A 22527-nucleotide genomic window follows, 5' to 3' on the forward strand; every position below is an offset into this window, starting at 1 on the left:
GAGTGACCGGGCCCGGGCTTTATACGGGTACACCTTAGCCAAGACGCGCCTAAGTTCCCGCGAGGGACGCAGCCAGGCGGACACCTGAGAGAAACTCCCTTCCCCGTTTCCTTTGTGAACATGGGACAGACTCAGACAAAGCCTCTATCTATTCTCTGAAAAAGCGAAACCAAGTAGATCCGTTTGACGAGGAATCCAAGCGGTAGCCGGCGGCGGTAGCCGGCTAAAATCTGTTGTTTGTTGCTTCTGTGTTTGTCTTTTGTTTTCCAACCAGCGGGAGGCACCCCAAGAGGGGATAAGTCCGGGACCGCTGGGCGGAAAACATTTTCCAACCAGCGGGAGGCACCCCAAGAGGGGATAAGTCCGGGGCCGCTGGGCGGAAGGCGTTTTCCAACCAGCGGGAGGCACCCCAAGAGGGGATAAGTCCAGGGCCGCTGGGCGGAAAGCATTTTCCAACGGGCGGGAGGCACCCCAAGGGGATAAGTCCGGGGCTGCCCGGTGAAAATTCTACTTCTATTTGTCTGAGTTTTAGATGGTTAGAACAGGACCGGTCTAGTATTGTCTATTTGTGCCTTTGTAGATTTCTCTTGAGTGATATTGGCCAATTTATGAAAAAAAGACCAAGAAATGGGTCCGGACTCTTAGGTCAAGTGTGTAATTAAAATTAAATGCCTACTGTGTAAGTGTCTCTAAGTGTGACTATTGGTAAATGAGGTTCATGAGTAAGTCTGCTGAACTAAGTTGCTGCTAAGTGGAGCAGCCCAACAGCTTCTCCTTTTTCTACGGCCCTCTCAGTCTCTGGATTTACAATCTCCTGGTTACAGATTGTTTAGGGGCTCCCTTCCCTGTTGGCACTACTGCTTGGTATTGACTTGTCCACCGTGACCCCTCAATCCTGGGGACCTCTAAAGAAGGCTGCCTTCACACTTCTTTGCTGGTTCTTGGTGGGCCTTGTGTAGTTGCAAACTGCCACCTCCCCCTCTGAAGTATATGCAACAACAATTTGAGCTTAAATTATACATACAAATATAATTTTGCTGTGTATTTCTTTACACAGATTGAAAAAGATGGGGCAGACGGCCTCACGACCAGCAGACTATATTAACTGCTCTCCTCTTGAGTGTTTTATAAAAAATTTCACAGATTTCCAACAGAGGGCACGGCCTTATGACTTTACTGTTAACTCTCTTGACTTACAGAAGTTTTGTGAACGAGAATGGCCAACTTTCGGGGTTGGATGGCCGCCGGAGGGTAACTATCAAAGATCCCTAGCCGCCCGAGTGCAGACAGTGGTTTATGAAAACCCAGGTCACCCTGATCAAATTCCTTATATTCAAATCTGGAATGATATATTGACAGATAATCCTCGGTGGTTACGTCATTGTAAAAAGGCGACTTCTCTGCCAAAGGCTGTCATAGTGTCAAAGATGGTAGGAGGGCAGAGGAAGGGACAAGCGGGGCGCAAGCTATATCCAGTATTGTCGAGGCAAGAGGGGGACCCCTTTTTGGAAGAGCCCCCTCCTTATGTTACAGCTCACTCTCGAGGGTCGGAGCACTCCGAAACAGGGTCTCAGAGCCCCCTTGATCCAGCTAGTCCCCCGCACACTCGTAGCGGTTCCCAATACCAACCAACGCCTGGTAGTCCCATATCTGAGGCCCCTATTCTTCCTTTACGACAGACACCCATGAGTCCCGGGACCGATCATCCTCCTTTTATGATATATGTTCCTTTTTCCACCAGCGACTTGTATAATTAGAAGAATCAAAACCCCTCTTTTTCTGAGAAACCTCAGAAATTAATATCTCTTTTGGAAACAATCTTTTTTACTCATCAGCCCACCTGAGATAATTGTCAACAGCTTTTGCAGGTACTTTTTACATCTGAGGAACGAGAAAAAATTCGGAGAGAGGCTGCTAGGGCAATTCCTGGCCCAGACGGGCAGCCAACAACTGACCCTGTCCAAATAAAACGTATATTCCCCTCCCTACGTCCTGACTGAAATCCAAATAAAAATAAAGGTAAGGGGGCTCTTGATCAGTATCGCCAGACTCTACTTAGGGGTATACGGGCCGCCGCCAAGAAGCCGACTAATTTGTCTAAGGTAAGCGAAACAGTGCAGGGACAAAATGAGACTCCGGCGGCATTCTTAGAACGCCTCTTTGAGGCTTATCGCCTTTATACCCCTATCGATCCTGAGGCACCTGAAAATAGACGGGCTATTAATATTGCCTTTGCCACACAGTCGGCCCCTGATATTAGGAAAAAATTACAAAGACTAGAAGGGTTTAAAGAAAAATTGCTGTCTGAACTGGTGGAAATTGCCCAGAAAATTTATAACAATCAAGAAGACCCTAATGTTGTGCAGTCTAAAAAGATGGCCAAGATCCTGGTAACTGCTATGGGAAATTCTCAGAGTCCGTGTACAAAAATAAACAAAACCAAGAAGGGGAAATACCCCAAGAAGGGTCGCAGTGATCTAGCACCAAACCAATGTGCCTATTATAAAGAAAATAGACATTGGAAGAGAGATTGTCCGCTCCTTTACCAAAAGAAGGGAGGCCAACCAACTCCAGTTTTGGTGAAAGAGACTGAGTGACGGGGCCCGGGCTCCATTTTGATAAGCCCCCAGGAGCCCAGGGTCACGTTGAATGTAGGGGGCACCCCAGTAAATTTTCTGGTAAATACTGGAGCCACACATTCTGTTTTACAGAAGACAATGGGACCTGTATCGGAGAAAAAAGTCTCCATACAGAGAGCTACAGAAAAGACTAAATCGTATCCGTGGACTAAGACGCGAATAACAAATTTAGGAAAAGGGACGATTACTCACTCTTTTCTAGTCATACCTGAATGCCCATACCCTCTTCTGGGCAGAGATCTACTACAGAAATTGAGGGCCACTATAACCTTCCAGGGGGACGTGACTAAACTTTCGTTTGGCCAAGGCCCCTCTGCTATGCTTCTCACCTGCCCCCTATCAGAAAAATATTTGCTAACCGAGGAGGTCCCTAAAAGAGTTAAGTTAAGTAAATACTTGCAGGAACTTCAATATAAAATACCTGGTGTTTGAGCAGAAACCAATCCACCCGGTCTGGCTTCTCACCGCCCTCCCATTATCGTACAATTGACCAGCACTGCCACGCCGATACGCGTGCGGCAATACCCCATTAGCTTGAAAGCAAAAAAGGAAATTGCCATTCACATAACAAGACTCAGACAGGCAGAAATTTTGGTGCCTTGTCAATCTGCCTGGAACACCCCTTTGCTCCCAGTTCAAAAGCCGGGAACGAATGATTATCGACCAGTACAGGACCTGCGGGAAGTAAACAAAAGGACTGAGACTATCCATCCCACGGTGCCTAACCCATATACTCTCTTAAATATATTACCTCCAAATCATCAAGTTTACACTGTGCTAAATCTAAAAGATGCCTTCTTTTCACTCCCATTGGCAACGGTAAGTCAGCCTATTTTTGCCTTTAAATAAATTGATCCAGAGGGGGAATATTCGGGACAGTTGACTTGGACTCGATTGCCACAAGAATTTAAAAATTCCCCTACCCTGTTTGATGAGGCACTAAGCCAGGATTTGGTCCAGTTCCGACAAAATCATCCACAGGTGACTCTTTTACAATATGTGGATGATCTCCTCTTGGCCGCACAAGACCAAGTAACATATAAAAAGACAACTAAAAATTTATTGCTTAAATTGGCCCAGTTAAGTTACAGAGTTCCTGCCAGGAAGGCTCAATTATGTACTCCAGTAGCTACATACTTGGGTTATAAACTAAAAGAGGAAAAGAAAACTCTCTCCACTGACAGAATCCAAACTATTTTAGAAATTCCACAACCCCAAACGAAGAAACAGGTGCGAGAATTCTTGGGGGCAGTAAGATATTATAGACTTTAGATTCCCAAGTTTGCTGAAATAGCAAAGCCATTATATGCTAGCACTAGAAGAAAGGGAAAAACCTTAGTGTAAACTAAAACTGAGACCAAAACTTTTGAAAGTTTAAAACGGGCACTTGTAAATGCCCCAGCACTAACTTTACCTGATGTGACTAAGCCTTTCAAGTTATATGTGACTGAAGCACGGGAAATAGCGAAGGAAGTATTGACGCAAGAATTGGGGCCTTAAAATAGGCCAGTAGCCTATTTATCAAAGAAACTAGACCCGGTGGCTTCAGGTTGGCCAAGATGTGTGCGTGCCGTTGCGACAACTGCCGTTTTAGTAAAAGAGGCCTTAAAGCTAACTTTGAGACAAGATTTATATGTAATTGCCCCACACTCAATAAAAACTTTGTTAAAGAGTCCACCTGATAAGTGACTTTCAAATGCTCGGATAACTCAATATCAAGTGTTACTATTAGATCCGCCCAGGATTCGGTTTTTAAAAACTACTTCCCTTAACCCTACTTCTCTACTTCCGGATACAAAATTGTCAAAACCTCTACATGACTGCTGTAAAATATTAAAATCTTTGACAAGTTTGCGACCTGATCTTACAGATCAACCTTGGCCGGACCCTAAAAAAGAATTATTTACGGATGGAAGCAACTATGTGGATGGAGGAATAAGGTATGCAGGGGCGGCAATAGTTACTAAGGACCGGGTTATATGGGCACAAGCCCTCAACCCAGAAACGTCAACTCAAAAAGCCGAACTTGTTGCCTTAACTCAAGCCCTCAGGTGGGGAAAAGACAAAGTTGTTAATATTTATACTGACAGCAGGTATACTTTTACTACTGCACATGTTCATGGGACACTCTACCAAGAACGGGGCCTTTTAACTTCAAGTGAAAAAAAAATAAAAAATAAATCTAAAATTTTAACTCTTTTAAAGACTATATGACTGCCGAAAAAAGTGGCCATTATTCATTGTCGGGGACATCAAAATGAGAGTACCCCTACAGCGAAGGAAAACATATTTACTGATGTCACTACTAAGAAAACTGCCCGAAAACCAGTGGGGCCTCTCCATATTTTGCCTGTTCTGCCTGAGCGACTCTTGCCGCCCTCACCGGTTTATTCAGAGAAAAAATTAAAACTGGGAAGGACTCTAAGAACAACCACCGATCCGGGAGATTAAAAAGTCCTTCCAAGTGGCAGGATCTTAGTCCCACAGCACCTGGGTCGCCAATTAATTAAACAAATACATCAAAGTACACACCTAGGAAACACGAAGGTGGCAAAACTACTTCAACGAGACTATTATATACCTAATTTACATCAGATGACCCAACAGATTACGGCCGGATGCCTGACATGTGCACAAGTTAATCCAGGTAAAAAATTGAACCCCCTCCCCGGAGTCCGGTTACAAGGACAAGCCCCTGGGGAACAATGGAAAACTGACTTCACGGAAATCAGGCCAGGTACAGCCCGGTGACCTTGTTTAAATAAAAAAACTCCAGCCCGCTACTTTAAAACCAAGATGGACTGGACCTTTACCGGTGATTCTCACCACCCCTACAGCTGTAAAGGTGACAGAAAAACGCCACTAGATTCACCATACCCAGATCAAGAAGGCGACTCCAGTCCAAGAAGAACGATGGACGGCTCGGCCCACCGAAGATCCACTAAAAATAAGACTTTTAAAACATTCCTCTGGAACATCTTAATAAAAATAATGGCGACGAGCCCCCACCAGCCTTTAAATTACACTTGGGTGCTCACGCACACAGTCGATGGGACAATAATAACTCAAAATATTACGGTCTTTTCTCCCTTACTATATTTTAATTTATGTCAACTTTTAAGTAACACTGAGCCTGTGATGAGATTATTACCTAAAGGGAGGTTCGGGGCCTATAAATGTGACAATATTAACATAAAAAAAAACATACAACACATTAAATATTATAGTTGCCCTACTACAGGCCCCTCACATTGTCATGCAAATAGACAATACTATATAAAGTGGGGCTATAAAACTATAGCTAGTTAAATAAACAATGACCCTAATATTATATTGACAAAAAAAACTTTTAAATATATTTCTTCAAATACCTATAACCCCATAACTATAAATATTAAACGGGGCCAAGATCAAACTTGGGCCACAGGGAAAACCTGGAAATTTCACCTGTACGGAAGAGGGGGAAAAAAAAAACCAAAAGTCTCATTCACTATTCAGAGATTTACCCCTGTTCGTCAATTTAATCCTATAGGCCCAAACCGTGAGACTTATTTAGAACCTAAATTACCGGCACAAGCAATCCTAGAGCCCACAACACCAAAAAAGGACTTGTTGCCAGAGCCACGCCGAAAGCCTGTATTAAATTTGTTAAATTCAGTATATAAATTTATTAACCAAACAAAGCCTAATATAACTCGAAATTATTGACTCTACCTTAATCCAAAACCTCCTTATTATATAGAGATTGGAACCATCCGACCCTTAGGTCAAAATAAAAATAATATAAAAAACTTGACTACTAAAAAAATATATAAACAACATTTATATAAATAAAGTCAAAGGCCCAAGCTGACTTTAAAAGACCTACAGGGACAAGAAACTTATATTTACCCTGTGGGGTTCACTTTATCCCAGTCTCCCTATATGACGTCATATAATATTACTATTCAATTAAATAATTTGACAGATCCCGAACCTAAAACACTCTTGGTGGCCCCAAATGACACGTGGTTTACATGTACTACAAATATCACCCCTTGTGTCAGACCCTCAATAATTATACAAAAACAAGATTTATATATTCTATCTCATATCGTGCCTCAAGTCTACTTTTATTCAAGAGAAGGCGGACGAAAACATCTTCAAACTTCCATCCCTTGGCGACTAAAACGAGCCATTCCAGTTTTAGTACCGTTATTAATTAGACTAGACATTGCAGGTTCGGCTGCTATAAGTACTACGGCCTTAATAACTAAAAATCAAAATTTTAAAATCCTGAGTCACCAGATAGATTTAAATTTAAGTGACTTGAAAAAATCCATTAATTATTTAAAACAATCAGTTAATTCACTGGCCGAAATAGTCTTACAAAACAGAAAAAAATTAAATTTATTATTCCTAAAACAAGGTAAATTATATATAACCCTGAGAAAAACTTACTACTTCTATGCCAATCATTCTGAAATTATTCAAAATAGTCTTTCCCAAGTAAAAAATAAAATACGGGAAAAAAAAAAACAAATTAATACTAAAAATAACTGATATCAAAACTTGTTCACCTGGTCCCCATGACTCACCACCTTGTTGTCAACTATAGCCGGACCATTACTGTTACTTTTATTAATAATACTAATTAGTCCATACATACTTAATTATTTAACAAATTATATACAAAGACACATACAAGATATAAAATTAATGGTGTTACGTACCCATTATCACCACATTTATAAAAATAAACTATAATAACTATCAAAGATTTAATATCTCACTGAAAACCAGTGGGGAATGTAATGGGTTAAGGGAAAAAAGACACCCCTATAGGGTTAACTTGTTAAAAAACTCTAATGAATGCTATCTACTTCTGTACTAAGCTTGCTGGTCTGGGAACCAGGGAGGTGGGGAGGATGATTGCCCTGTCATGGGTTCAACATAGGCCTAAAAGATAATCAAAATAAATATAATATACTTGGTCAATAAAATAAATAACCTTTTACGTCAATAATTACAACCTGTTTTATGGCGCCAAGGGGTCTATAAAATCACCAGACCTCCGGACAATATAACCTTAAATTATTAAAAATTATCCTGTTTTTATTCTCTTTGTTCTTCTTGTACATATATATAGACACGTAGCCCTCCTCAAAAAAAATATAAAATCCCTGTACAACTTCAAGTCGGGGCCACTCTCTATTATTATTTAGTAGACAGAGGTAGTCGCCGACCGGCTAATAAAAACTCCTAATCTAACATTAAATTCTCTTGTGATCTACTTACACACTTCCACATTATAACAATTCCAAGCCAGAAACGCACGTTCCCACATCGTATCGAGCCCTCAGCTGTAGTCTCAGTGAAGTGAAAACATTCCTGGAAGAAGGTGTTTCACCTCTGTCCCTTGTGTCCCCATCTCAGGGAAAATCGGATTCATTAGGGTACCCTGGCAATATTTCTGGATTACATCAGCACTGTGCTAGGGCCATGGTGTGCTTGCCGGGCTGGGCTGGGCATGGAAGGGGCAAAGCCACAGAAAAGTCGGAACTTCATGCGTTAGAAAATAAGGCATTGGGGAAAATAAGTCCTTTGAGGAAGGATGTGACAGGGCGCTACTAGGAGAAGCTGGTGTGGCACTGGGCAGCTCGATTGACTGGATAAAAGATGAGAGGCAGAGCAGTGAGCTTGGTGTTGTGGGAGTGAGGAGTAGGGGCTGGCCTACTCCTCCGGCCTCCAAGGGGGCTGGCAGAGGGGAGGGAAGAACATAGAAAGAAAAATTTATGGAAGAAAATAAAGTCATGGACACTGATCGAGTGGAGAGAGGGTTGTAGTAGAGTCACTGACGAGCTCCAAGTGGTACTGCCGGACGACTAGAACAGTGAAGCCAGGGATAGAAAAAAGTGGAATGTTGGTTAAAGGGGGGTGGGGGGTATCGGCTTAACAGTACAATAGCCACTGGGGATTTTAGAGGCATTTTGTCTGCCTGGGACATCCCCATCGTGCCTCCTCTATGGCCTTCCCTTTCCCAGAAAGTCCAATTTTCCTCAGACGTTCCCTTCCTCACTTTTTTCCTGCCAGTCAAATCCCCTGAGCTGATATTTCTCTAGGAAAATGACAATAGGGACAATTCAAATTAGATAAGAGCAAGTTGAGGAAGGAGGGTGCTATGTGACATTACCCTGTGGACAGCCACCGCCGCCGGGACTCAGGTTCTCTCCCCACTGGGGCGGCTGAGCCAACCAAGGAGATAGGTCGCACAGGGACCACGGCACCACCCCGACCCAGCTGCCCCCGCAGGCACAGCAGCCTCTGTTCCGGTGCGGCCAGGAGCACAGCTCCCTCTTATCTCCCCCACCGACTCCGCCACGAGTCATGGAGTCATCGCCACCACAGCCGTCCCCACCGCAGGACTGCGGCAGCCCACTCTGACCCAGCAGGGAGGGCGGAGTCAGCCATGGCTCAGGGAGCAGGCACCATGACGTTACCTCTGCGAACACTGCCCCCCCCCCCGCCTGAATTGTTCTGTCCCATCTATCCTAATTCCAGGATCTTTTGTTTGATGTCGTAATATCAAAATAATAATATTAGCAATAACAAGAATATCTACCTTTACCGAGCATTTCCTATGTGCCAAGAATGTGCTAAATTGTTTTGCTTGTATCTTTTTTTCCCTTCAGTCTTCACAGCAATTCTATGGGGGAGAGAAGAGCTATGATTTTCCCCAATTTACAGACGAGAAAGCTAGATACATGAGAGTACAGTGAACTTGCCCGAAGTTATAAAATCAATAATTGTCAGAACTGGGAATTGAACCAAGGCCTTAACCATTGAGCCTGTCAGTCATCAAGCTTCTGTTTGGGGAAATCTCTTTCATAGTCAAAATCTTCCCGTATCTAAACCCTTCTTTTTAAACTACCTCCCACTGCTTGGCCTTGGTGTGATGGTTTTGGGGGCTGCTATTCTTCAAACTCTCTAATATCCGGTTTCACCTTCTGAAGACTACAGCCCTTTTTGTCCACCCTTAATCAGCTACATCTACGGTGGTTACGATGTGAACAGCAAGTACAGGACTTATCTACATATCGTGGCACTCTGAGATGTGTAGTCAGCACCAATTCACTTCTAAGCTCACTCGATTGCAGTGATAACGACTAGGAAGCCACCTCCTATGGAGCCATAGACCAGTTCTGACGAGCCAGAGAGAGTTCCTATGTGGCCAGCAACGGTGAGGACTCGGACAAGAAGACAAAGGAGAAAGAGATCCCTGGGGACAGGTTTCCGCTACTTGCTCTTTCAAAGGAAGCCATACTTGAGAATTGGGTTCAGCTTTGGGAAAGAAGAAATTTTAAGTTCAGGAGTTCACAAAGTAGTTTTTGAAGCAATTTAAAAGGCCAGGCGCTGTGACCTATGCCTGTGATCCCAGCACTTCAGGAGGCCGAGGCAGGACGATCACTTGAAGCCAGGAGTTTGGGACCAGCCTGAGCAACATATTGAGACCCTCATCTCTACAAAAAATTAAAAACATTAGCCAGGCATGGTGGCATGTGCCTGTAGTCCCAGCTACTCAGGAAACTGAGGCAGGAGGATCGTTTGAGCACAGGAGTCCGAGGCTGCAATGAGCTATGATTGCACCACTCACTTCAGCCTGAGGGATATCCTGTCTCTCAAAGAAAAAAAAAAATGTAAGTAATAAGTAGATGGACCTCTTTTAATATTTTAATTTCTATATACTTCTATAAACATTTTCTTTTATAGGTATATGACTATAACAAGACTAGAATACATAATAGCTACTTAGTTAAATTATTAAATCAATTAAAATATCTCAAATATAGTAGTTGAATTGGTGCTTGAATATGGCAAAAACTTGGAGTAATACTCAGAAGGCTGAAGTTTGAATGTGTACAAGTAGATACGTCTCAAAGGGAAAAATCTTTGTCTTTTCTGTTATTTTTTCTTGGTATTTTCTCCATGTCACCACTTTCTTCTTCCTGATCCAACAGGTGTCCAAGGCCATGCTCTGGACACAGGAGACTCTAATGAGTTGTGTAAATTCAATCATGTTTCCTCAAAAAGAACTGAAGAATTTGTGTAAGATCTTGCTAAGACCAATGTCTTAGTCAACTACTGCCAAAATCATACTTTGTAAATGTTGGGGCTCAGAAAACAGTGCCCCAAAATGAAGGCCTCAGGAGCAAAAGGTTTTCTCTGACCTTCTCTCCTCCTGCCTGTCAGTCCCATTCTCCCCTAAAGCTGTCGGTGGAAACTAGAGTCCCTCTTCCCCAGAGCAGGTCGTAAAAACCAGAAACCCTTTTCCCAAAAGACAGCCATAAAACTTGAAATTATAAACTGGCCATAAAGAAACTATCTGACCTATCTTGTTTGACTGTAGGTCATAAGCCCCTGTCAGAGAGGTCAGGAAGAATCTAGACAGACAGGCCTTGTTGGGTTTCCCCCGCTCAGTCTGTTAGGATGAGATCACACACTTTTTGTTCAATCATGTTTCTGCACAGCTGCCCGTACTTTGTTGAACCTTAGCATAAAAATGGATAACTTCCCCTGTATCTTTGGGTCTTCATTCTGAAGGCTCCCATGCATACACCTGAAGTATTAATAAATTTGTATACCTTTTCTCTTTTTAACACATTGACTGCCACGCTAGAAGAAAAGATTTTTTTCCTTAGGGCCATGGTGTTTTATTACAAAAATAGAATTAAAACTTTGCAAGTGAAACAATCCTTTCTAATTTACTGAAAAATTTGTTATTTTTTATTGTTGTCTGTGTATCAGTTATATGCAACTTGAAAAATAGTTCTCGCGGCTCCCAAGATGAAGAGACGTGTGAGTTACATATGCTTCATGAGGCTCCGGGCTCAAAACTACATATTTATTATAAGGACAATAATTTCAGTGTTATTTATAATGATTTTTTAAATATAAGCTCCTAATTGTCCCACTGCAGGGAAATGGTTAAACAATGGTGTATTCAAACATTTCTACACAAAACTATATTAAAATATCAATTATAAGTGAAAGAAGCCAGTCACACTAAGACAAATATTGTATGATTCCACTTATATGAGGTACTCAGAGTAGTCAAATTCATGGAGACAGAAAGTAGAGTGGTGGTCGCCAGGGGCTGGGGGAGAAAGGAAGTTGCTGGAGAGTTGCTGTCCGGTGGGTAAAAAGTGTTAGCTTTACAAGACGAAAAGAGTTCTGAAGATTGGCTGCACAACAGTTTGAATGCACTTAACACTACTGAACTTAAAATGGTTAAATTTTATGTTGTATATATTTTACCACAATTAAAAATTAAAAAAAAATCTTTTAAAGAAACTGATAATTGAAGTCTTATTTCCAACTTTGGAAGCTATTCCCTTTACTCTTACTTTCTTTCCTTTTTCCTCCCCAAAATTCAGTTCTTTAATTTCCTTATCTCTAAACCTATGCACACGCATGCACACATGTACGCACACACAGCCTCGTCTAGAAAAGATTGCCTCCTGGCTTGTCACTATCTCCTTTATTTTCTCATTTTTGCCTGTTCTTGGAACTATAAGAGAGACTGTTCTAGATTTCATTCCCTCTTCCCTTCCCTACAGCAGGGCAAGTCAGAGGCCCCTTCACGTCTCCACGGGCCACATCTTCCCTGTGGTCTCACCTCCTGCAGTCCTCACTGTCAGTCTCGGCTCTCCCGTTCTTCACCTGACAGCGTCAGTAAATATAATTCATTGCATGCACTTTGCAAATATTAGTAATGTGGTCTAGTGTAAAGAGCAGGTATGTTAGGGCTAAATAGATCTGTAATCCCAATTCCCTCATCTGTAAGAGACAGTATTCATTCTTCTTTGGCCTGATTGTTGTAAGAACTAAATTAAGTAATGTGTGTTGTGTGCATTGCTTTGTGTATAATAGGCAAACATCACTTGTATATTGCAGCTATCATCACTTGTAAGCATTTATTTATGTTGTTTCAGAATTTCCAAGAGCAATACAATAGTACCAGCCCATTTATGCAAAGATAAGAGATTGTGAACCTGGTTTTTCTACTCTTGGCTTGTCTATTATCTCAATGGAATGTAAGATGAGACTCAGAATTCATTGAAAGATTGAAGACATTGGAAAACTTGGACCTCTTTATTTTTTTTTTAAAGAAATTTAGCCGTTTTTGTGCCCTTACTTTGGCTCTCCCTTCATGTGATAACGGGTTTGGTCGTCATCTGTGGTGTACATGTGTACATACCGTGCTCTGTAAACCTGTATCTGGCTCTTGCCCTATTATCTATCTTTCTTTCCTCAATAAACCTCATTTTAATGTCTGCCTTACAAAAAAAAAATAAGAAATTTAAAGTTAGTTTTATTCTCAGCCGAGTTTGAGGACTAATAGCCCAGGAATGTAGACTCAGTGAAAACCGAACATGCGTCCTCCAGTGGGCTACACAGACACAGGATTTATACAGTCTTTTACATAGAAATGGGAGAAGGGGGCAGGGAAGCAAAGGTGACATTCTCACAACTCTGATGGTTGCTGTCCCTTGGTGAGCAGGTCTATGGCAACCTGCCACCAAAGGTCGAGGAAGCTGACAGACTAAAGAAAAAGGCTGATATGCCCAATTTCTCAGAAAGAAACATTTAATAGGGACTTATGTACAGAAGCCATGTCCCGGGTGGTGCCAGATGAGATGGGAATCCCTGCACTGTTACCCCCAAGCCCGGGGCTTGTACCACAGGGGGAAAATGTGAAGGATTATTGAAGTTGACCCTCAGGGAAAGGCAAGAATGCTGTGTGAATCTGCCTAAGGGCAGGATTTGTGGCCACGATTGTTTTGCTCTAAGGGCAGAATTTAGGATAAATGTAGATAAAACAGAAATCTTAGAGGCATTCCCAAAACAGGGGTTAATAAGAAGTCAACATGGCAGATTAGCATCCAAGATGGAGTTGTTGAGCTTCCACACTCCACTCCCTCCTCTGGCTCTTACAATCTCATGAACCCTCCTCATCTGTGATGGTCCCTGAGCCACTGGGAGTGGGGTTGTGGGTGACATGTTGCATCAATTTGTTTTCTACTTGTAAGCAGAAACCACAGCAATAATACAGACAACAGCAGGCTTTGTTGAACCATCTCTGTTCTTTGGAATACCATGATTTTGATTTTCTCAAAAGAATTAAAATGATGAGAGATTGCTTAACATTAATAATTTGAATAGTATAAATGTAATATAATCCATACACGGATTACAATCAAAAGAGAATTTGTATACCAGAACAGCAGCAAAAACAACAACAACAACAACAAGCTATTCCATTAGGGAGTCAACTAAAAGGATCATGAAGAAGATTAAAACTGGTTCTTCTTTAGAGATTTGTTATAACCAAGAAAAAATTCAGGATTTAGTCCAAATTGTAGGCAAATAATAAAAACTCAAAAACAATGAATAAGGCTAGAATCTAATAATGGGTTTACTATAGTTGTGTTCTGAACATAATTTTTCTCTCTCCAGTTTTCTATTTCTACCAAAGAGATGTTATAGTAAGACTAATTCGCAAAATAAGTTTTACTCCTATTAAGTATTTAATATACTCCTGTTAAGTATTTACTTCTTGGCCTGGTTATTTGCATAAAGTACAGCAACAAGAATAGTGACTGGCCAATATGGGTATTTCTTAAGTTGGCTTTGCAAGAACTTTCTTAAGGAATTTCAGATTAGACTTTTAAAAGCCTCAAGGCCAGGAGGCCAAGCCAAAGATTTGCCATCAGACTGTGCTTGTAATTCCTGTATGAATTGGGCTAGTTCTCCTCTTCTCAAGGGCCCAAAATATGCTGAGGATCCTGGGCCTATCAGAAAGTGGACATTCTTTACTTACCATAGGTCAGGAACCTTAGAAAGGGAACCACATAGACAAGGGACCAGGCCAGTGTTTCCAAAGGACTTTTTATCAGCTCGATAAAGTCAACGTTGATTCCTCAAAGCAATCTAGTCATATCTGAAAGTATGCCATTCCACTCAAAGCCTTGGGGAAATAACCAGTATCTCCAATGTCTCCCAATTTCTCTAACTATAAATAGCTCAAAAGGAAAAATATTTCCTTTCCTCTTCTTCAATCAGAGTAGCAACCTTCCAAACAGAAAATTGTCTGTTCACTTTGGAACTGCCGTCCACAAACACAGCAGCTCTTCGCCAGTCAGGCGCGCGCTGTTCACCGCACGCTGTTTACCATGCACTGTGGAGTCCAGCAGCTCCTCACATAGTTGCAGAGTTACGCGGAGAGAAGTCATCTCTCAAGTGGCATGAGGCAGGGTGGTGAATCCCCACCTAGACTTCTTTAAAGAAAGTTTTTGGATACTATGGTTTTCTTATCCCTCTCCACAAATCATGTTTTCCTTTCACTATGAGCCAAATGAGGAGGCCCAGGAGAAAATTTGGAGAACTTGCTGTATCAGGAAGTGGCGCAGGACTCATGCCTGAAAACTGTAAAGACGAGAGTGTGGCTGGGTGCCCGCACTGAGATGGCACAGCAAGAACACTGCCCTGGAGACAGGACGCGTCTCCGTGGATAAGCGTTTTCTGTGCACTTTCTGTGCTCTGTGCGTCCAGTGACAGGGAGCTGGCCATGAGCTGAACTGAAATGTACATACCGGAGGGCGTCCTGCCAGGAAAAAGACTACCCAGCGGGAAGAGGCTGCACATGCACTGTTGGGTGAAAGAGTTAAGGCGAGATTATGAACACTAAACCTGGGAAGCATGATCCAATTCAGAGGACTTTAGTGAGATGTTTCTAGTGAGAATAACTCTGAAGAGCCCACAAAATGGTCCCATAAGAGAGAGAAAATTTTGCACATCAGTCTCAACCAGAGGGATCCAAAACCAGATTAAAAGTAAAACCTGTTCCATCCCTTACTTCTCCTTTCTCAAGCTCCAACTTGGAATGGACCAACAGTGCTACTTTAGCAAGTCAGAAAGGAGGTGGGTAGAGAGAGAAAGAAGATGTTGGCCAAGACCTGTGTTTCCCATTGCAGTCTCTAAGCCTGAGACAAGTGCAAACTGAGGAAGGGGAGAAATTTTGAAACAGTCAATCCAGAGTTTTGGTGGTAGATTGGACTGTACCTTTTATTACCTGTAAATGACTGGAGGACCTCTTATTACTTAAAGCATCTGAAAAAGCTACTGGACTTGGGCCAGGCATGGTGGCTCATGCCTGTAATCTGGGAGGCCAAGGCGGGTGGATTGTTTGAGCTCAGGAGTTCGAGACCAGCCTGAGCAACAGTGAGACCCATCTCTACTAAAAATAGAAAGAAATTATATGGACAGCTAAAAACATATATAGAAAAAAAATTAGCCAGGCATGGTGGAGCACGCCTGTAGTCCCAGCTACTCGGGAGGCTGAGACAGGAGGATCGCTTGAGCCCAGGAGTTTGAGGTTGCTGTGAGATAGGCTGACACCACGGCACTCACTCTAGCCCGGGCAACAGAGTGAGACTCTGTCTCAAAAAAAAAAAAAAAAAGCTACTGGACTTGCCCAAGAGTTCACCTAGAGGTGACAAGTTGACAGGAGGTTTTGCAGGAATAGTTGCAAGAAAGAATAAAGTCAATTCTGCTTGCACCCTGCTGAGTTTAGCTCTATTATTAAACTAGTCACATTCACTACCTGACTGACGATGAGACTTCGCTTCTTTGTTTCATCATGTGAAAAATGTGAGAATTATACTTATGCATTATATCAATTAAGTCTATTTTATTAACACAAATGTCATAAACATTTAGCACTGCCTGAATCTATTTAATGTTCAGTAAGTATTATGTGTTGTATAAAGGACTTATGACAAAAATTTTCCCGCTTAGAACAACAGGGAACAAAATAATGGGGTAAGTTGTGTGGTCTCCCTCTGTGAAGCCCTTAAAGAACACAAGAAATATGATTACGGAGTTAGGGAATATACTAGTTATTTACCGCTTCATATTAATAATAAACCCCAAATTTGGTGCCTTAAAAAAACCAATTTATTGGCTTTGCATTCTATAGGTTGTCAAATTGGGTACAGCTGGAATGTCATCTGTGCTCATATATGTGTTTGGTATCATGTGGCGGGCCAGCTCAGGACTGCCTAGTCCAGGATGGTCTCACTTATATTTGGTCATTGGCAGGGCTGCTGAAGATGCCTCAGTCGTCCTCCATGAGGCCCCTACTGCAGGCTGGCCTGGTCTAGTTCCCACGGCAACTGGATTCCAAGAGAGTAAGAGTGGATGCTGCAAGGTTATGGACACCTAGGCTTGGAAGTCATACCATATCACTTCTGCTATCTTCTACTGGTCAGTGCAAGTCCCAAGGCCAGCCAAGATCTAAAAAGCATAAAAATAAACTCTACCACTTGAGGGGAGGAACTGCAAAGAATTTGTAGTATGTTTCTTAAGCCACAGGGAGAAAGACAGCTTTCTTTGTGAAGTAAAATATCACAAAGAAATCACCAAACTAGGAGTCAGAGAACTTGGTTTTCAGTCCTACATTTCTAACAAACTAGCTGGGTGATTTTTACCTAATTTACCATCTCAATACAATCTAGCACTGAAAACCTACCTACTTGTCTGGGTTTCTGATCGAGCCTCTATTTCTTTTCTTTCTTATAGAGACCTTAGAAGTCTCTGTAAGTTTAAGGCCAGAGCATTAGCATCAATGTATGGGAAAGGATTCTCTCTCCCTTAAAGAAAACCATAGATCAGAAAAGGAATAGTCTAAGCCCACTAACCCCACTCCTGAAGGTTCTGACCAAAGGGATCTAAAGAGAGTGCCATGTAGTTGCTATTTGGAATTTTCCTGTGGCCTCTGCGTGGTTTCTGTTGTTGTTATTTTGCTTTGTTTTGTTTTGTTGGTTCCTTCCTCTATTCTGCTGCCTGGAAAGCAGATGTTTTCATGTATGATAAGATTGAGGCTCACACATGAGGGATAGCACACTGGTGAGCCAAGAGGAATCCAGTGTTTGGTGTTTGTGGACTTTGTGCAGAAGAGTGGCCATACCAGCGCTGGACCACATCTCTACAGGCTTTTACATGTGAGAAAATTTCTTGTTCATTTACATTACTATAGTTTCTCTCTGTCACTCGGAGTTAACTCTAGTACTACTAATAGACAGGTGTTACTACCTAAGAAAAATGTTTGGACAATGTCTACCTACCCAAGGTTGTTAGATACAAATGACCATGTGAACTACACAACTCTAAGGACTGCCAATTACATGGACGAGGATGGGCATGGTTTTCTATAGGGTTGAGCCAAACAGCAACCTTGTACCTAACAACTAGCATGATGTGAAAAGAGGAAGTTAATTTCATACTGCTATGTTGTTCCTTGCTGGTTCACTCAGAGACCTGGATGTTCTTGTTCAAGCTGTTCAATTTGGCATTATTTTTTAGAGTCTATAACAGTTGGAATCCTCTCAATAAAACAGAAACCACTCTAGGTATTTCAGATGAAATTTAATACATGTAATTAGATACACAAGTGATAGAAGAATTGAGAAGTCAAAGGAGTGGAGGGGCCAATGATCCAGCCCCAAAATTATCAACAGAAAAAAAGGTACCATAAACCTTAAGGCTACAGGAACAAAAAGAAGGGGATGTTACCAGAGCCCAGAAGCTGGGCCACCCAACAGAAGATGAAACCATACTGGACATGCTCAGCAAGCAGGGACCTTAGGAGAAAGAACTGCCCAGTGGGAGCTGGAGCCACTGAGGAGATACACCTGTCACTGAAAGTTCCACCTGAAGCAGAGAGAGAGGAGAAACATCCTGGTTTCTTCTCTACTTCCACCTCTTCCCCTTGGATGAATATTTATAGACGTCAAAGAGGAAGGAGCCTTGGGAAACATAGTTCCCTGTGATACAGAGCATGACAGAAGAGGTCAAGAAACTGATCTGCAAACAAGCAAATGATTGGCACAGGACATTTATAATAGTATTTGGCTCATTTGTAAGGCTCTGGGCACATGCAGTACTGCTTCATAGCCCAGGTGACCCAGGGTGACTCAAAGCTGAGCAGAAAACTCTCCCTTCTTTTGTGCAGAACTCCTCAGAATCTTGATGTTCTCATCATCTGGAAACAGAATTCTTGGAATGGACATGGCTATTCTCATGAGAGTCTGCAATAACAGTGACAATTGTAAGACTTCAAACACCTTTATGGGTAACAGACATTAACTCAGGAAAATAAGAGAAGAAGAGAAAGAAAACAGTAGATGCTGCATAGTAACCATGGCTAACTGGCTGCTTTATTTCTTGTGAATACCTCCCATTCAGGGAATTCAAAAAACATTTGAAGTGAACTTTTCAGAAGAGGTGAGAACAGGAAATTTGAGTCATTATTGTCCAGATAGCATCACATATATCCACAGGCTGGAATGGATAAAGCACCATTTGAGTTCTACAAATATTTATTGTAAGAGTAGTGTCTATGTTAATAAGCAAGAATAGTCTATGGCTTTTCTTTTTAAAATGTCATTTGTACGATTAAAACCCATGGAAATTATATATAAAACAAACATAAGAAGACTCTAAAAGGTGAAGAAAAGGCAGTGATCTTGGGACTTGAGGAATCAAATGGTAGATTTCTGGATATTCTTTTAGCTTCATATATCCTCAGACATGCAGCTGAAGAATTCAGCTGAAGCAACTCAGAAATGCAATGGATACAGACAATAAAAGCCCCAAGGAAAGCCTGCTCTCCCTAGCCAAAGAACCAGGAAAAGGGCAGCATAGCAAGACAGAAAACTTGCAATAGTCACTCTACTTAGGCCAACTACACAGAAAAAACCATGGCTCCACTCCCATCCATGCCAGCAAAGGCCAAGTGGAGAGTCTCAACTTCCACCTTTGAAAGGCATAATGAGGCATGTTCACTCCCTCTTCACATACATACAGGTAGTATCAGAGAATGTCAAGTAGGGAGCCAGGATTTTCATCCCCATGGGGTAGTAAAGAAGTTCCCACCCCTTCTGCCAGAGGAAGACCAGTGGAGAGTTAGAACTTTCACCCTCAATCAATGGTGACAAGTGCAAAGGCCCCCAGACATAATGTCCTTGATGGCCACAAGGCCCTCCTAGACAGAGAGGTATCAACAGAGGCCAAATATGGGGCTGGAAATCCTAATGTTGCCCAGTAATAATGAAGAGCCCTAAACTGGATTGTCAGCAGAGGCCAACTGAGAAACTTGAATTTCTGCCCTCCCATGGCAATAACAAGATGGGGCCTCCCCTGCCACTCTACTGGAGAATTATCTAAAAAACCCAACTAAAATAAGATCTAGATTTAAATAAGAGCTAGATCCTCATAACATAATACAAAGATGTCCAAGTTTCTATGAAAATCACTCATTATGCCAGCAACCTGAGAGATATGAAACTGAAAGAGAAAAAAAAAAGACTATCAGTAGATATCAACACAGAGATGACAGAAATATTAGCATTATCTGATAGATTTTAAAGCAGTCATGATAAAAATGCTTAAATGAACAATTATGAACATGCTGTAACAAATGAAAAAAACAGCATCTCAGCAAAGAAATAGAGGATATTAGGAAGAACCAGATGGAAATCTGAACTCAAAAATACAAAAATAGAACTTAAAAGTAAATATATAAATAAATAACCAAAATTAAAAACTCGATGGACTCAACAGGGGACAGAGGACAAAAGCAATTTACTAGAAGATAGAACCATAGAAATTACTCAATCTGAGCAACAGAGAGAATAAAATAGACTGGAAAAACATTGAACAGAGCTTCAGAGACCTGTGGGATTATAATATAAGATTTAACATTCATGTCATAAGAAATGGGCAGGGCTAAAAAGGTACTCAAAGAAATGATAAATGAAAACTTCCCAAATTTGGCAAGAGACATACACCTACAGATTCAAGAAGCTGAGCAAATCCCAAACAAGATAACTCAAAAAGACCCACACCCATCACATCATAGTCAAACTTCTGAAAATGAGACACAAAGAAAGATATTTAAAAGCTGCAAGAAAGAAATGACATCTATAAGGGAAAAATAATTCATATGACAGCAGATTTCTCATCAGAAACCATGGAGGCCAGAAAGAAGTGTCATAATATTTTCCAAGTGCTAAGAGAAAAGAACTGTCAACCCCAAATCCCATACTCAGAAAAAACATATTTCAGGAATGAAGAGGAAGTCAAAACATCCTCAGATGAAAGAAAACTAAGAGAATTTTTCATCAGTAGAACTACCCTAAAAGAATGGGTGAAGGAAGTTCTCTAAATAGAAAGGAAATGATAAAATAAGGAATGTCAAAAAGAAAAAAAAAAAAACAACAGAACATAGTAAGCAAAAATGTGGGTAAATACCATAAACTGCTTTGTGCGAGCTTTCGAAATTGTGTTTGATAGTTGAAGCAAAAAGTATAACATGTCTGATGTGGTTCTAAACATATGTAGAGAGAATATTTTAAGACCATTATATTATAAATATGGGAACAAATAGGATGACTGTGATTAATGAGGCATGTGTAATAGAGGAACCAATAAAAACTATATCAAAGATACACTCAAGAAAAATGTCAATAAATCAAAATAGAATTTTTAAATGTTCAAGTAACCCAGAGAAAGCCATTTTAAAAACCTGATAAATGAAAGAGAATAAACATAAAACAAGAAATACACTTTAATGCACCAATAGTTACATTGAATATAAGTAGTCTAATACACCAAGAGACAGATTAGCAGAGTGGATTAAGCACATCACCCAATTATATGCTGTCTACAAGAAATTTCCTTCAAATGTAATGATATAGATAGCTTAAAATTAAGGATTGGGAAAAGATATACCATGTAAACATTAATCAAAAGAAAATAGGAGTAGTTATATTGATACCAGAAGAAATAGGTAAGACAATTATCAGAGATTCAAAGAGGGACATTACATAATGTTATAAAGGGCAATCCACCAAAAAGACATAGCAATCCTAAAAGTGTGTGCACCAAAAAAACAGAGCTAAAAATATGTGAAGCAAAAACTGACAGAACTATAAGGAGAAGTAGGCAAATTCACAATTGTAGGTGGACACTTTAACACCTATTCTCAACAAACTATAGACTATTTATTCAGAAAGTAAGTAAGTATATAAAAGAACTCAACAAGGCCTAATTAACACTTATGGAACACTTCACCCAACATAGCAAAATAGATATTCTTTCCAAGTCCCCATAAAAGATACACCAAGATCTTGGGTCATTAAATTTAAAAAAACCTCAAAAATTTTAAAAGAATTGTAATCATATAGGATATGTTTTTCAATCTCAATAGAATAAAACTAGAAATCAATAACAGAAAGATAACAGGAAAATATCTAAATACATGTAAACTAAACAACAGACTTCTTAGTAATCTGTGGGTCAAAGAGGAAATCTTCAATGCACTGAATTGGATGAAAATGAAAATACAATATATCAGAATTTGTGGGACACAGCTAAAGTAGTATTGAGAGGGAAACTTATGGTGCCAAATGCATACATTACAAAAGAGGAAAAGTCTGAAATCAACAATTTGAGCTCCCACCTTGAGAACCTAGGTAAGAAGGAATGAATTAAATCTGAAGAAATTAAAAGGAAGAAGATAATAAACATAAGAACAGAAATCAATACAATTAAAACTGAAAACCAGGGAGAAGAATCAATGAAAAAAAGAGCTAGATTGTTGAAAAGATTATTAAAATTGGCAAACTTCTTGTAAGACTGACAAAGAAAAAAAGAGAAAAGACACAAATTATTGATATCAGGAATGAAGCAAGGGATATCAAACATCAAAACTCATTGAACAACTCTACACACGTAATTTGACAACTTAAATTAATCAATTTGTAAAAAAACTCAAACTTTTACAACA

Source organism: Eulemur rufifrons, chromosome 29 (assembly GCF_041146395.1).
Source record: "Eulemur rufifrons isolate Redbay chromosome 29, OSU_ERuf_1, whole genome shotgun sequence".
Classification (NCBI taxonomy): Eukaryota; Metazoa; Chordata; class Mammalia; order Primates; family Lemuridae; genus Eulemur; species Eulemur rufifrons.